We start from the raw sequence: 15,683 nt of genomic DNA on the forward strand, positions 1-15,683 counted from the left end.
AGTTTGTTTTACATTATAAACAGAGTTTTTTGGTATTCCTTGAGAAACTTGGCAAAGATCTATAGGGCTCTCCAGTTGGGGTGCCTGGGTGACTCAGTCAGTTAAGCATCTGACTCTTGGTTTTGGCTCAGGTCATGATCTCACGGTTTCATGGATTCAAGCCCTGCAACAGGCTCTGCTCTGGCAGCACAGAGCCTGCTTGGGATTTTCCCTCCCTCCCCCTCTCTCTACCCCTTCCGCACTCATGCTGTCTCTTTCTCTCTCAATATAAACAAACTTAAAAAAATAATAAAGGGCTTTCCAGTTAATTTTTTGTTTTTTTACTTTGACATGAGACTGTACCAAGACTTGCACATATGGTGCCTGTGTTTTCTATGGGCTACATTTTCACTCAGTTGCCATTCATTCATGAGCTCCATTTGGCTTATGTGCCATTAACTGTGCTCAGTGCTGGGCATACCTGCAGGTGAGTGAGAACCAGACCCTGCTTGGGGGACTCAGCTCGTCCTGGTCCAGCAGACAAAGATTCTTGAAACTGGACATCATTCTGTGGGCAGTGGAAGTTTGTATGCAGTGGGGAAGAAGCAGAGAGAGTGCAAGAACTGATTCGGTGTTCCCCAAGATGCTGAGCCTTCCGGATCTGTAAATCCCCACCCCCAATCTTTAGCGGGCTGTTGGTTAAGGGAATAAACTGATCATTGCTAGTCTACTGAGGATTAAAGAGCTATCTCATTCAGGTAGCACAATCAGATTAAAAATGTTTTCTCTAGGGCTTTTTCTTTTCATTTTTTTTACAGGGGGGCAAGTGTCAAGGGAATGAGAAAAGGGGTATAGCATGGTTAAGATTGACTTGCCTTTAATCTTACCTCCATGGTGGCCCCTACTGAACCCAGTCATAGGGTTAGTCCTGGCTTCCAGAAAATATTTGCCTTGACAATATGGACCAAACCTGATTCTGGTCAGCTTTGAGGCTCCAGGGTAGTCCTATCTGATGTGGTAGGGCAGCTCTATAGTTCGTGGAACTCTGGAGAGGAACACACATTTCTATGGTCAGAAATGACCTGTGAAAACCCTTGAGAGACATTAAATATGAGACTGTTGTGTTTTTTCCATTAGTCCAGAGCAGCCAGGTTTTCTATGGTGTTGGAGAAGGTTATTGTTTGTTCAGTTGAACACCAGATGAAGAAGCTGGCCAGCTTTTAGAAGATATATTATATTGAAAACAGTAGATATTTAAGCATTGGACTCATGCTTGGGGCACAGAGGCATCAGAGGCAGAGGCTTACAGAATGGCCTCCAGGTCCACCCTGGGAGAAGAATGGCAGGTAAAAGCTTGCCTGGCACTTTCATTCATTTACCCAGTATTTTCTCTTATTATTATGTTATTATTGTTTTTACTATTCTGCTGGATGCCTATTATTGAATTTGCATGACATAATTGCATATATTATAGAACATCCCTATAGTGGAATTTTTTTTCTTGAAACGATTTGCTTTTCAATACAAGAGTTACACCCTCCCGGCTACTGAAACAAGGCGTTAGGGAAATCAGGGTATTTTCATCTCTGATCCTTTCTGAGAATAAAATTTGGCCATCTGAGCTGTCCGTGTGGTTCTGCCAAGGACTGTGTCTTCCAGCCAAGTTGGGTCTTGTCCACAGTGATCTGGAAGCCAGTCTTCTGAATAAATCACAAAATTGTTCTTGGAGAAAAAGTGGTTATTTACAGGTAGTTTACTAAATGATAATAAGGGAACTCTTAGAGCTGAGAAAGAGTTCCCAAGAAAGGAAGGAACTTGGAAGATGAAGTCTCAAGGCTGGACCCAGAGACCTTCTTGGAGAAAAGAAAAAGAAGCCCCTTCCCTGCCATGGTGCAGTATTTTGCTGGATTGTCTTGAGTCAGAGCTGGTTGACAATCCAGGGCTGACAAGCTGGAAATACCTCCAGTGAGGAACCAGTCGTCTGCAGCTGGTAGGAAAGAAATCACTTGCTGGGGGTTACTGATGGAATTCTCTGGGAAACGGCCACGGAGAGTGCTGTTGAACTTGATGAGAAGCTGGCTGGGCCACTAGTTGGCCGAGGTGGAAACCTGCCAGGAAATAAACTTTTTACAGGAGCGTTGCTGAGCTGGCCCTGGGAAAGCCAGCTGGGGCCCCCACCATCACTGGGTCTCCCACACACCTTCCCAGCCACACGTGCAAGAACAGAAAACCCACCAGAACCAGGAAGAGAAGCCCATCTTTCCTCCAGAGTCCCACCAGTGTCCTCTACTGCCAAAGCTTAACAAGGAAAGATGCTTCATTTATCAGAAGCAGAGAGATGATGGGGAGATGGGAGCCGGAAGGCAATAAATTCCAGCCAATAAATGCCACAGCTGGTAACAATCATATCTGGGGAGAAAAACTGATTGATGAGGCTCAGATGTGAGAGAGTAACTCACTTTTCACTGTAAATCTTTGCACTGTTTGCTTTGGAGGAGGGACATTGCGAAATTTCTTTAATGCATTATCTTGAGTTTCATACTATAAAATAATAATGTTGATGATAGTTATATGCCAGCTATTGTTCTAAATGCTTTAACTATGTTAACTTACCTAATCTTTCCTCAGTGACTTATTATTAGGCCCAATTTTTACACCTGAAGAAAATGAGGCACAAAGAGATTAAGTAACTTGCCCAAGATTAGCTAGCCAGTGATTGAGCTAGTAACGGGTAATCTGGCTGCAGAACCTGTGTTCTTAATCTCTACACTGTATTAACTTCTCACATCTATCAATGTTTAGTGTGGCATGAACGAGCGAGGTGATAATCATTTACACTGCTCATCAGATATTTCCCAATGTCTCACTCCCTATAGGGGTGAGTTAGGTCATGTGATTAATGAGTTGTGTGTGCCATTTCTAGTCAAGCAATTCATTATTTGTGGGAGACCTTCCACAGTTCTCTTTCTCCTCTTGCACAGACTGGGTGATGGGTAGATGGCATGAACAAGAAATAAACCTTTGATTTTCTAAGCCCTTGATATTTTACTGCTGATTCTTTAAATTTTTTAAAATGTTTATATTTATTTTTGAGACAGAGAGAGACAGAGCATGAGTGGGGGGAGGGGCAGAGAGACAGGGAGACACAGAATCCAAAGCAGGCTCCAGGCTCTGAGCTGTCAGCACAGAGCCTGATGCAAGGCTTGAACTCGTCATATGCGAGATCATGACCTGAGCCGAAGTAGAATCCTCAATGGACTGAGCCACCCAGGCACCCCTGCTGATTCTTAATGGAGCAAAAATCTAGCTTACTTTTACTGCTATAAATGATGTATTTCTGATTAGAGTTAATAGCAAAACGTGTTTTATAAAATGCCAATGAGATATATTGCTTGTTCTAAAATTTTTATTGCAATTTTGAACTTAGAAAAATTGAAAAAATTAGAATTATCCAAAGATCACTATTCTTCAGCTAGATTCATCAATTGCTCATATTTTGCTCTCTTTGCTCTATGTTTCTCACATGTTTTTTATTTCTGAATCATTTAAAAGAAAGTTGTAGACATCATGAACTTCACTGGAAAAACTTCAGTAGGCATCTTCTAAGACCAAGAATATTCTACATGACCACTCTGAAAATCTTGGCTCCTAATTGCATTCACATATTTACCTTTTTGCTGTACTCTACAATATTGTATATACAAAATAGCTTGAGAATCTCAATTCTAATGTTAATACCATCTTAAATCTATGAAGTAGAGTTTAGATGTTTTGTAATCTCCTTTTTTCTTCACAATTAAGGACACCAAGGACGGGCAATCATGGTACTGTGTAAAGTACAGAACAGGGTAATTCAAGTAACTTTGAACACAGTCCTCTGTACGTCTTTACTAAGATACATGAGAACAAAAGGGAGTGCAAAGAAATCTTGATAGTAATTTGCTAGAGATTCATGTGTTTCTTTTTATATTTGATTTTAGGTTTTGATTTAAAAAAATCTTTTTATTACATTTTATTGAATTCTTTTATGGACCACTTTTACTTGGTTCAAAAATCAGAACAATATAAAAAGGAAAGAAATGCCACCCTCATCCCTTTTCTTCACTCTGTTCCTACCATCCCCAGAAGTAGATATTTTCATTAGTCTTGGTTTTATCCTTCTTGTGTTCCCTTTTTTTTTTTGCAAAAAATAAGCCAAAACATATATATGTGTACATATATAAATAAATAAATATATATTTATATGTATGTATATATATAAATATATATATTTATATTATGTTTCCTTGTTTTTTACACCTCATTTTTTTCACTTAATAATATCATACTGGAAACCACTCCATATCAGGTTATAGAAATATTTCATATTTTTAAAATTATGACTGCATAGTACTCCTGTAGCTGTACCACAGTTTAATTTATTGGTGGTCATGTGGATTGTTTCCACTATCTTACTATTACAAGTCATATTGTAATGAGGAATATTGTACACACATTCTTTCATATTTATGAAAGTTCCCTTTCAAGGTAATTTCCTAGAAGTGGTTTTCCTGAGTAAATACATAATTATTATTAAGAATTGTCCAATTCCCTTCACCCTGGACTGTATCATTTTGCAGTCCCATGGGCATTGTATGGCAGTGTTTATTTCCCCACAGTCTCACCAACAGAGTATATTACCAAGTTTTTGAATTGTTGTCAATCTGGTAGGTGAGAAATCATATCTCTGTATAATTTTAATTTGCTTTTATTCTGAGTAAATGTCAACATCTTTTTACATATTTAAGAGTCAACTATGGGGTGGCTGGGTTGTTTAGTCGGTTAAGTGTGGCACTTTGACTCAGGTCATAATCTCACGGTTCATGGGTTCGAGCCTCGCGGAGAGCTCTGTGCTGACAGCTTGAAGCCTGGAACCTGCTTTGGATTCTGTGTCTCCCTCTCTCTCTGCCCCTCCCCCTCTCGTACTCTGTCTCTCTCTCTCTCTCTCTCAAAAATAATCATTAAAAAAAAGGGTCAACTGTATATCCCTTTCTCATATTGTCCATTTATGATTTTGTCCATTTTTGTGTCAGGTCTTACATTCCATTCTTTTTTACTTTTAAGCACTCTTTATATATTAAAAAGATTAGTCCCAATGTAAGTGGCAAGTATTTTCCACCAATTTGTCATTTGCCTTTTGGCTTTCTTTGTGATGTTGTATGCCTTGCCAAAAAAAAATACCATATATATATATATATATATATACACATATATACATAGAAAATCTTGATAAATTCAACTATATATATATATATATATATACACACACACATATATCATGTCTCTTCGCAGATGACATGATATTCTACATGGAAAACCCAAAAGATTCCACCAAAAAACTGCTAGAACTGATTCATGAATTCAGCAAAGTTGCAGGATATAAAATCAATGCACAGAAATCGGTTGCATTCCTATACACCAACAATGAAGTGACAGAAAGAGAAATCAAGGAATCAATCCCATTTACAGTTGCACAAAAAAAAACCCCATAAAATACTTCAGAATAAATCTAACCAAAGAGATGGAAAATCTATACACTGAATAACTATAGAAAGCTTAAGAAAGAAATTTAAGAAGACACAAAAAAAAATGGAAAAAGATGCCATGCTCCTGAGTAGGAAGAACAAATATTGTTAAAATGTCAATACTATCCAAAGCAATCTACATATTCAATGCAATCCATATCAAAATAACATCAGCATTCTTCACAGAGCTAGAACAAACAATCCTTAAATTTGTATGGAATGAGAAAAGACCCTGAATAGCCAAAGCAATCTTTAAAAAGAAAACCAAAGCAGGAGGCATCACAATCCCAGACTTCAAGCTATACTACAAAGTTGTAATCGTCAAGACAGTATGATACTGGCACAAGAACAGACACTCAGATCAATGGAACAGAATAGAGAACCCAGAAATGGACCTACAAATGTATGGCCAATTAATCTTTGACAAAGCAGGAAAGAGTATCCAATGGAATAAAGACAGTGTCTTCAGCAAGTGGGACTGGGAAAGCTGGACAGCGACATGCAGAAGAATGAACCTGGACCACTTTCTTGTAAGAAAATAATAACTCAAAAAGAAACTCAAAATGGATGAAAGACCTATATGTAAGACAAGAAGCCATCAAAATCCTCAAGGAGAAAGCAAGCAAAAACCTCTTAGATCTTAGCCACAGCAACTTCTTACTCAACACGTCTCCAGAGGCAAGAGAAACAAAAGCAAAAATGAACTATTAGGACCTCATCAAAATAAAAAGCTTCTGCACAGTGAAGGAAACAATCAGCATAACTAGAAGGCAAACAACAGAATGGGAGAAGATATTTGCAAACCACATATCAGATAAAGGGTTGGTATCCAAAATCTATAAAGAACTTATCAAACTCAACACACAAAAAACAAATAATCCAGTGAAGAAATGGGCAAAAGACACGAATAGACACTTCTCCAAGGAAGACATCCAGATGGCTAACTGAACATGAAAAAATGCTCCACATCACTCATCATCAGGGAAATACAAATCAACACCACAATGAGATACCACCTCACAACTGTCAGAATGGCTAACATTAACAACCCAGGCAACAACAGATGTTGGCGAGGATGCAGAGAAAGAGGATCTCTTCTGCCCTGCTGGTGGGAATGCAAACTGGTGCAGCCACTCTGGAAAACAGTATGGAGGTTCCTCAAAAAACTAAAAATAGAACTACTCTATGACCCAGCAATTGCATGACCGGGCATTTATCCATGGGATACAGGTGTACTGTTTCGAAGGGGCACATGCACCCCCATGTTTATAGCAGCACTATCAACAATAGCCAAAGTATGGAAAGAGCCCAAATGTCCATCGATGGATGAATGGATAACGAAGAAGTGGTATATATATATACAATGGAGTATTACTCGGCAATCAAAAAGAATGAAATCTTGCCATTTGCAACTACGTGGATGGAACTGGAGGGTATTATGCTATTATGCTAAGTAAAATTAGTTAGAGAAAGACAAATATATGACTTTACTCATATGAGGACTTTAAGAGACAAAACAGATGAATATAAGGGAAGGGAAACAAAAATAATATAAAAACAGGGAGGGGGACAAAAGAGACTCATAAATATGGAGCACAAACTGAGGGTTGTTGGAGGGGTTGTGGGAGGGGGGATGGCTAAATGGGTAAGGGGCATTAAGGAATCTACTCCTAAAATCATTGTTTCACTATATGCTAACTAATTTGGATGTAAGTTTTAAAAAATAAAAAATAAAATTTAAAAAAATACAAAAGATTTAATTTTATCTTTTTTTTGAAATGGCTATCCAGTTGTCCCTACACCATTAAAAAAATTTTTTTTTAATATTTATTTTTGAGATAGAGGGAGAGACAAAGCACGAGTGGGGAGGGGCAGAGAGAGAGGGAGACACAGAATCCGAAGCAGGCTCCAGGCTCTAAGCTGTCAGCACAGATCCCTCTGTGGGGCTTGAACCCACAAAGCATGAGTTTATGACCTGAGCCAAAGACAGACATTTAACTGACTGAGCCACCCAGGTGCCCCCCCACACCAGTTTTTTAAGTAAATATTTTTTTCTAGTGACTATCTTTATTCTTTAATAAATTTCTATATATGTTTGGATCTATTTTGGAATGTCTAGTCTGTTCCATTGGTCTGTGTATTTATCTATTCGTGTTATATCTTTTAAAATCACATGCAAGTATTACCCACCCATTTTTCTTGAAAAATAATTATTATTTTTATTTTTTTTATTTTTATTTATTTTTTTTAGCCAGGTGGCTTTTAAATTTTTTTTTTCAACGTTTATTTATTTTTGGGACAGAGAGAGACAGAGCATGAACGGGGGAGGGGCAGAGAGAGAGGGAGACACAGAATCGGAAACAGGCTCCAGGCTCTGAACCATCAGCCCAGAGCCTGACGCGGGGCTCGAACTCTCGGACCGCGAGATCGTGACCTGGCTGAAGTCGGACGCTTAACCGACTGCGCCACCCAGGCGCCCCGAAAAATAATTTTTAAAAAGAGTGCAGTGTTCATGGGACTTGGTGACTAACTGAATGTGGAAGCTGAAATAGAGGAAACCCTATTGGCTAACTCCCAGACTTCTTTCCTGTTTGCCTTGGGTGGAGAGTAAGGCTGTTTGCCAATAGGTGCCAAGGACAGGATGTAAGGAGTGAGTATCAACAAGGATAGAAGCCTTGGATCACACCAAGGGTATGAACGGGAAGGACAAACCAGGAAAAGGACTGAGAATGTACAGTCAAAGAGATGTATGTTAGTTTCCTAGGGCTGCCATAACAAATTACCACAAACCAGGTGGTATAAAACAATAGAAACTTACTGTCTCACAGTTTGGGAAACTAGAGGTCTGAATTCAGGTGCCAGCAGGTTTGGTTCCTTGGAGGTTCTGAGGGAGACTGTTCCATGCCTATATGCCAGCAGTGGTGGTGGTGGCAATTCTTGGGGGTCCTTGGCTTGTGCTGCATCACTCCAATCTTGGCTCTGTAATGTGGCCTTCATCTCTCTATGCGTCTTCACATGGGCCTCTTATAAGAACACCTATCCTTGGATTTAGGGCCCACTCTAATCCATGCAATCCATGTAATCATTTGCCTAATTACATCAGCAAAGACCCTATTTCTAAATAAGGTCATATTCTGAGTAGATATGAATTTGGGGAACACTATTCAACCTTGTATAAGAAGGGAGAAAATCAAGTGGTAGAGACAACGTGGAAATCAAGGGGGATACAATTTCAAGGTTCAATAGGTCCAGTGCTTTGGGAAGATCAAGCAAAACACTCCCAGAGAGTTATCTGCTGCTTGCTATCCTCTTGCCCCCCACTATCCGACCACCCAAGTTGCCTTTCGTTTGCCCAAACCTGCTGAGTATCCTGCCCTCAGGTCCTGTCCTTGCTGTTCCCACTGCCTGGAACTCTATCCCCACCTGCCTTGGCTGGTGGGCACCACCTCATCCTTTAGGTCTCATCTTGAAGCCCCAAAGGGTAGGCTTCACGTCCATCTTAGACCAATGTGTATCTCACGCCTCTCGCTGTACTTGGAATGTAGTGGATTCTTAATAAATATATGTTGAGTGAATAAATGTACTTGACAGTACATTTGAATAAATGTAAATGACAGTGTATGAAGCATACTATTCAACAAATTTCTTTTTTGCTGTTACCATCATTTATTATTTTTTTCTTTTTTTTAAATGTTTATTTTTGAGAGAGAGAGAGCACAAGCGAGCATGAACAGGGAAGGAGCAGAGAGAGAGGGAGACACAGAATACGAAGCAGGCTCCAGGCTCTGAGCTGTCAGCACAGAGCCAGACGCAGGGCTGAAATCAGGAACCACAAGATCCTGGCCTGAGCCAAAGTTGGACGCTTAACCAACTGAGCCACCCAGGCACCCCGCTATTTTTTTCTTTTTAACACTAAATCAAATCACTTACCTTCTGATATAGATTTATCTGGCAATATTCAAAGCTCTGCTCTAACCATCCTCAGAAAGTAGATTCTCAAATTGGGCATTTCATTGTTAATTTTTCACCACGAAGATGTAGAATAAAGTTTATTTATACTCCTATAGTTTGTCTATACCAATATGCCTTAGAGTAAATTACAGATGCTGTAACACTGTGTTAAAAAGTGTATTTTACTTAACACTTACATGATGTTTATTATGTCCCAGCTACTGTTTTAATCATTTTACCTTTATTAACTCATTTAATCTTCATAACAACCTAATGATGTAGTTACTATTACCTCCATCTAATAGAAGACGGAACTGAGGCACAGAGAGGTTAAATTACTTGCCCGAAGTCACACACTTGGTAAAAATTGAAGCTGGGATTCAAAGGGGGCAATGTGACTCTGGATGGAATCTGTACTTTAGGCTGCCTCTCAATGTACTTTTAACTTTTCCATAGAAAAGTTGTCTTTTTCATATAACCTTGTCCTGCAGCATGAGATTAAGAGATCAGCCTGCAGAGTTCTCCAGTGGTCCCTACCTACCAGCTCCACATCGGCATCTAGCTGCTCACAGCACAGCACACACAGCTCTGGAAGAACATACAACAATGTGTATTTGCTAGGCAGTCCAAATCAGATTTAGGAAGGTGGTAACGTGACCAGTTTGGGCTCAAGGTGGAGTCACTCACATTCAGTCTGATGTCAGCAAACCAAAACTTTTAACTAAGTTTCTATGTTCAGCCCTCCCAAGAAAGAAAGGCCCAGGTCAACCAATCAGTGCTTGTCTGCTCAGCGCAGCTAACCTGACCCAGCTCCAACACGTCCCTTAGCTGTAAGGAAGGTAACCTTGCAATAACCAATAACCAATCTGCTTTTGCCCAGTGTAACTTTCTGTTCCTGCTCACTTTGGTCTATCAGCCCTCTTGAATTGTACAACTACTCGGGGCTCCTTTTTATTTGGTAGCTTGGGTGCTGCCGGGTTCATGAATCTCTGAATAAAGTTAGTAAGATCTTTAAAATTTACTTAGTTGAATTGTGTTTTTTAAGAAAAATAAATGTTCTCTAACGTCTCCATAACCTGAAAGGAAATAATTCTACAAAAAAAAAAAAAAAAAAAAACCCCAAAACCAAAACAAAAAAAAAAAAAAAAAACCTCACTAATTTATGTTGCTAATTTACATTACTAATTAGAACCCTTAATTTGAATTCTGGTTACTTTTTATCCTCAATAAAATTGCATGGCCCCAAGTGCTTTATATTTGCATATGTTAACTTAAAAAAAAAAAAAGACAGTTATTTTACCAGCAAAAAATGGGTTTATTTGGGAATAGCAGAGAATTTCAACTCAGGACAGGCAAGCTATGCCAAAACCATACTCCAAGTTCAGAGAACAAAGGAGAGGAATGTTCTTCTATAGAGGAAAGTTGGGGGAGTTGGGAGAGGCTGTTATAAACAAAAAAGTCCATCTGAATAAACTGGGAGTTCAAAGGGTAGTGGCTTCTCATTGGCTGAATTGCAACAGTCTCTCATTGGCTTGGCTGTTGCTACGTAAGGTGAAAATCTTTCTTCCTGCTGGGGTTGTAAAGTATAGGTTTCTTCCTGTTGGGAATACAAGGGCTGCAGCCAGAGGTTTAGTTTGAGAGCTCTACCTTCAGCTCTCTGACTCCATTTGAATTAGATTTCCTTTACGGAGCCTCACACATAACAAAAACTCATTACAGTAATTACTTTTCCATAAAAAAAAGAAGTCATTTTACCCTGTAGGCCCACTCCTTAGATGGTGTTTTGCAAAAGGTTTATCACGATAAATTATTAGAATAGAAAATAGAATTCACTGCTGTTTTGTTTTTGTGAAACATAGGACATAGAATTGCTATAGAAAATGGTCTCAATCATCACAGCTTTGTATAAGGTATTTAAAAACTTAGCTCTGGACAGCAGAAACTATACAAAATAGCAGTTTTTAGTTTCAAAAAGTGCAATGTCAAATTTCTACTGGGTATTTTATTTCATTCATACAGTATTTTATGGCTTGCAAAGTGCTTTACCAGCATAACTCATGGACCTAAGAACAGGTCTATGGGCATACGGAAATACTCTCGTCTCCATAAACAGACACAGATAACAAAACCGAGATGGAGCAGGAAGAATGATTTGTCGATAGTCTCTTGCCTGGGCTATAGCAAAGCTGTCCCTGGAATCACCTTTCTAACTGCATCTATTCCAGTCATCCCATAGCTGCTGGCTGAGGAACACATCCTGGAACAGTTAGGACTAACAAATGCCTCATGGGGTTAGAAGTACAGGCGCCTCTGTCAATTTTTAGCACCAGTTGGTGGAGGTGACTCCCTCTCCCACTGGTTGTTTCCAATAAAACTTCTAGCTCAGAATGCAGGTATATAAGGGGAAAGTCATCAGCAACTGCCTTGGTTGCCTGTGACCCAAGGACAGATCTGCTCACTTTCCATATTCAGCTAGACCTGGGCTGCATGATTAAAAACGCTGAAGCCCAAAGCATACTCCAGACTGATTGCATCAGACTCTGGGGTTGAAGTCCAGGCATCAGCTTTAAGATTCTTCAGGTGACTCTGATATGCAGTCAAGGTCAATATCGAGAGCATTAGAGAAATATGGTAAATCTCATCTGGTCTAAACCAGCAAGTCTTTATTAAATGGGTCAATCCTGATTCAAATATAACAAAAATTCACTGATGATCTTATTGGTCTACAAATTTTTGATTTATTATTATTATTAAAATACAGCTCAATTTATACAGCAATGCTGCTCAACATTACACTTTACCAATATTCTCTAATTTAAACTTCTCCTGAGGTAGGTATTCTCTCCAATTCACAGGTAAGGAACTAGGGGTACTTGGGGCTTTAGTGACATACCCGAAATTATATAGCTGCTAAGTGGTGGAATTGGGATTCAAACCCAAGTAGTCTTGATTCCAACTCTCAACTACAACTTCTGAGCAGCCCTGCCTACATGTAAATTATTGATTCCATGGGCTGGTTCTATGCTTGGTTGTTGGCATTCATCCATCTGTGCCTTTATGCCCCTCAAAATCAGTGCTGGCAACTGAGACTGGCTCAGATCTTCCTCCTCTCTGCTCTTAGAGCATCTTGTGATTCTCTCTAGCCAGGGAGACTCCTTGAGGGAGGTGCCATGTTCTGTTCTATACCATTCTATCTTCCATGACCAGAACAATGCCTGACACACAGTGGGACTCACACATTACCTATTTGTTTGAATGAATGACACTCTAAACCACGTGGACTATACCCATTTGACTAGTTAACACAGTCTTATTCCTAATACATTTACAAATAAATGCTTTGAGAAACCAATACTGTGCTATTCAGCTGGAAGCGAAATGAAACATTTGATCAACTAGAAGTCCACAGTGAGTAGCATGAATAACTTTTCCAGGAGATTCTTAAAACATTAAAAAGTTCCATATACAACTATAGACATTTGAGCTGAAAGGTACCTTAGAGAAAAATGTAATGACCCCGGTGTAATCTCATTTGAAATTCAAAAATTGAGTCCTCCATTCTCCCTCTTCCTTTTCAAAAAACAGGTTGGACACCATGCAGTGAAAGAGGAAACCAAACAATGCTTGTGTTCAGTAGTCTGCAGTGTGATGCTCAGAGGCTCCAGCAAAACCTGCAAAAGTCAAAACATTGTAGTTACAGATTTCCAGAAATGTAAAATCTATTTTTAGCATTTATCATAGAATGTATTTAACTAGTATGAACTGCTCCCAAAACTCAAAGTACCAATACCAAACAAAATCACTGTAGTCCTTACCTAGTCTAGTAATAAAAAGGTCAGTCTTCCTCCTGACCTACGTACACCCACTCACTGTTCCTTTGGGTGCAGGCTGACCCTGGATCTTTCAAGTCCAGTGCTGTCTTTACTTCTCTCAGCCACATGGTGTCGCTGTTGAAGACCAGTTGGTTCACCTTGAAATGATTCCTCTGTTGTGAGGAGCCCATAGCATGCTCTGTTCTGAAGGGGCCATAAGGGCTCTTCAGGGACAGTGCCCTGCAGCACCCGGCTCTGTCAGAGGCCCTCATATGGCCACCCTTTCAACCCAGCTCTTTTAGTCTCTGTACACGCAGAGCTGGCCCCTGAATCTCTGAGTCGGAATGGATTCCACTGTCTACAGAATTCTTTCAGTCCTTTCACTCCAGTGATCCCCAAGAGGTGGAGTGGCAGCATTATTTCCACCACCTATCCCCTACCCCCCAACTCTCCAAACATAAAGGGCCTCTATTTCATCTTTCCCTGGATATTCAGGGCTCCTCACCCTTTACTTACCTGTCTTCTACAGTGTAAATTGATATGTATCCTCCTAAGGGAAAACTCCCCTGGGGAAGTCCACGTAGCCATTTTCTACCCTGGCACTAGGAAAAGTAACTTCCACTTCTGTCACTAAAGAAACAAAGAGATACAAGCAGGATTAACTCCTGTTACAAAGCTACAATAAAATAATACCAAATACATTTTCATTCTATCATCTTTATTTTTCAATGAAGTTATAGATCTGTAATATAATATCTGCATGATGGGAAATACATCCAATGCCCTTAGAGGTATTTTATCCTTCCAATTCCAATTCCAGCCCTGTGCGTGTTTTTACTATAATCTGCTTACATATGGTCTGGTCTAATGTCATGGGCATTGAGAAGGGAGTGAACTTACTCAAGTCAGGGGGCAAACCTGGGATGAAAGCCCTGACCCCTAGTCTAGTGCTCTTTCTGCAACACTACCCTGCATCTCCATTTCTGAAGATACTACCAGGCTAGGAGGGCCAAGGGATTAAGTAGCAGCCGGATGGGAGATAGAAATAAGTCAAAGCGAATGGTTAAGGTGGACTCCTCAATATCTGCTTCCACACTGAACACACATCTTTCTCCAAGGACTGCTGAGTTCAAACTGCTGCTGGTCTTTGGAGTCACCTCACTCTGCTCTACACTTTCCCTGTCCCTCTCTCCATCTTGGGTGCAAAGTAACCCAATAAGGGGTTCCCACCAAATCTATGTATAGTGAAGCCAGCATCCATCTTATCAGGTCATATCATCCCCAGGCATGGCTGTCCCAGCCAGAGATACACAGATCACACAGTCTTATGGGACTGAGCTCTTAAATCTGTGGAATCTGACACTAACTCCAGGTAATTAGAATCAGAATTAAATTAGAGAAAAATGTCAGACAACTGTTGATGTTCAGAGTATTGGAAAATTGATTGCTGGTGTGGGAAAACCACTATATTTTACTGGGTTTCATTTGTTTGAGACTCTACTTTTATGAAAAGAATAGCACTGCTACTCTGTGCTGGAACTAGGGGTGTGAATGTGTCCATCCCCAGCCATCATATTTGCATTACCTTCCTAAAGCACATGCTGGACACATAGTGGGTGATCCCACACTCCTTCAAATGGGTAACATTCCTATCCCAGAAGCCCTCCATGTGCGCCTTCCTACACAACCCATATCTCCCTCCCTTTTCTCCAAAAGTAACCACTCTCCTGATTTTACAGTAATCATTTCCTTACTTTTCTTCATAATTGTATGACCCAAGTGCGTCCCCAAACACTGTAATTTAGTTTTGCTTTGTGTGTGTGTGGAGGGCAGATGGAGGGACAGTTGGGATATATCTTACATCAAAGGAAAGGATTTTACAATGAGCAGTGGTTCCCAAACTTGAGTAAGCATCAGAATCACCTGCTTATTAAAACACAGAAGCCTCACTGGGCTCCACTCCCATGTGGGCTGATTCAGCAGATCTGAAGTGAGGACTGAGAATTTGCATTTGAAATCAGTTCCCAAGTGATGCTGATGATGCTGGGCCAGAACCACACTTCCAGAACCATAGACTTAGGGTACATGGGACAGTATCCAGGCCTGCTCTAAAATCATCTGTGAATAACCAGGCTTCTTATTTCCAATAATACTTGGAAATCAGGATTTGATGGCTCCAGAATTTTACAATCATCTGTTTATTTTTTTCACTACACTGGCAAATGATGATTTGCTAGCCAGTTTCCTTATGTCCTAACAAAAGATTCTAGGTCTGAGATCCTGTGAGCTCTTGTATTTAGGCCATCATGTGGTGCCAAACCATCCCTCTATGAAGGTGAGAAGCCCTAAGGTGGCTGAGTTCTCTTGGATGATTAGC

At 40.0% G+C, this 15,683-nt stretch overlaps 1 long non-coding RNA gene across 1 annotated transcript; it reads right to left on the reverse strand.

Annotated features, from left to right (window-relative positions):
- Positions 1-347: 347 nt before the first annotated feature.
- Positions 348-14,934, reverse strand: LOC121033820 (uncharacterized). Its single transcript, XR_005792136.1, has 3 exons — positions 13,823-14,934; positions 12,990-13,165; positions 348-1,024 (listed from the first exon to the last, which is right to left on the reverse strand). It is a non-coding gene; the product is annotated as an uncharacterized LOC121033820 (long non-coding RNA).
- Positions 14,935-15,683: the final 749 nt, after the last annotated feature.

Source organism: Herpailurus yagouaroundi, unplaced genomic scaffold (genome assembly GCF_014898765.1).
Source record: "Herpailurus yagouaroundi ecotype Mexico unplaced genomic scaffold, PumYag 159, whole genome shotgun sequence".
Classification (NCBI taxonomy): Eukaryota; Metazoa; Chordata; class Mammalia; order Carnivora; family Felidae; genus Herpailurus; species Herpailurus yagouaroundi.